Source organism: Rhinolophus ferrumequinum, chromosome 9, assembly GCF_004115265.2.
Source record: "Rhinolophus ferrumequinum isolate MPI-CBG mRhiFer1 chromosome 9, mRhiFer1_v1.p, whole genome shotgun sequence".
Taxonomy (NCBI): domain Eukaryota; kingdom Metazoa; phylum Chordata; class Mammalia; order Chiroptera; family Rhinolophidae; genus Rhinolophus; species Rhinolophus ferrumequinum.
In genome coordinates this window covers 59,874,856-59,876,336 of record NC_046292.1, presented here as the reverse complement: position 1 = coordinate 59,876,336, position 1,481 = coordinate 59,874,856, and the positions used below count along the sequence as shown (strand labels likewise).

Genomic DNA, 1,481 nt, shown 5'->3' with positions numbered 1-1,481 from the left:
TATGATTGTGCAGTTATATTTTTAAGCAGTAGACTCCTGTGAAGCTTATGCAACCTGGATTTTAACTTGTAAGTAAGAAAAGTGAAGATGATACGTCACATATTTAGATTATAAGTGATGCAATATGGGAAAACATGGCTTGAGGCAAAGTTTATCTGATTCCAGAGCCAATGTTTATCCAGTACTTGACTCTCATGCCATTTTCCTTTAGGAGAATTAAAAATAAATAACACCTCTTATGCTAACAGTGCACATCAGTTATGTTCCCTTTGTGACCAGTGGCATCTATCTGTGACATGGCTAATCTTAGGAGTACCATTTCACTTGAGGAATAGGTTAAACTAAGTGCTTTTGGTGGTCACACACTCATTATTCAGTTCATACGTTAAAAACAAATAGACAGGCCGGCCTTTGAGAACAATGGCTCTAGATGGCAGCCTCTGTGGGCTTGGAAATAGAATCCCTCATGTTGGAAGAACTTAAAGGCCAGAAAATAATAGGAGATGGCAAGATCAGTTGGGATCTAGAAGATGACAGGCATGACACATGATGTACAGGATGCAAATTGGTTCTCCAAGAAAAAATTGTGAAAAGTGAATATGCAGCCTTAAATCGAATGTGGACCTAAATACTCAGAAGCACTCCCTTGTGAGATTTATAAAAATAAGTAATATGAATGGAGTTGATACTTCTAATGAAGTGGTGAAATCAAGAGCCCAATCAGTGCTAACAAATGGCAGAATTCATACAGCATCAAAGTTGTCCTACCAGAGCTTTAGCATCTAATAGTGTGGGAAGAAAATATGAAATACTCTCAGCCACCTGAAGGACCGTGGTATAGCAATTACTACGGGGGGATAAAACAGAAAGAAAGAAAAAAAAAAAGATCCTCCCTTCCCCCTATATTTGATTTAAGCAGTCTTCATTTTCCACAGTAGTAAATTCTCTGGATGTGTCTTATAGACCTTAAGGCACTGCGAAAGAAACTGCCATTCAAAGCAATTTATTTTAAAATACCAGGAATGATACCACTGTTTTGTCCATTTGAAATATATAAGTTGTTCTATAACAAATAACTCTGTCTAGTGTAATCACTGTCCATTTAGTTGGACTTCTAGGATCAAGAAAATATATTTAAATCTTTTTTTTTTTTAAATCATAACTGGAGAGGTATATCTTACTCAAATGTGAAAAGACACACTGCATAATCACCTTCCTGCTGATTATATGGCCTGGGGTCTCTGCTTTCTCTCCCATCACCTCCCCCTGCCTCCCTGCCTCTCTGTCTGTCTCCTTCACTGCTACAGTCCTCCACCTTGGGGTGGCTTTTAGAGATGAAGGTGTCAGGTCACAACCTGTGAGACTACTGTTGGATGTATGGGAGTGCTTTACTCTACCTTTGGTTTCCTTTTCCTTTTTTTTAAGTTTTAAACTACAGCCACCTTCCAAGATATTGTCCTCTGCCCCCTCTCTCCTACTAC

The 1,481-nt window shown here is 38.6% G+C and overlaps 1 pseudogene; it reads left to right on the top strand.

Moving 5' to 3' along the window:
• The first annotated feature begins 430 nt into the window (after positions 1 to 430).
• Positions 431 to 938, top strand: LOC117027097 (ubiquitin-conjugating enzyme E2 variant 1-like; annotated as a pseudogene).
• Positions 939 to 1,481: the final 543 nt, after the last annotated feature.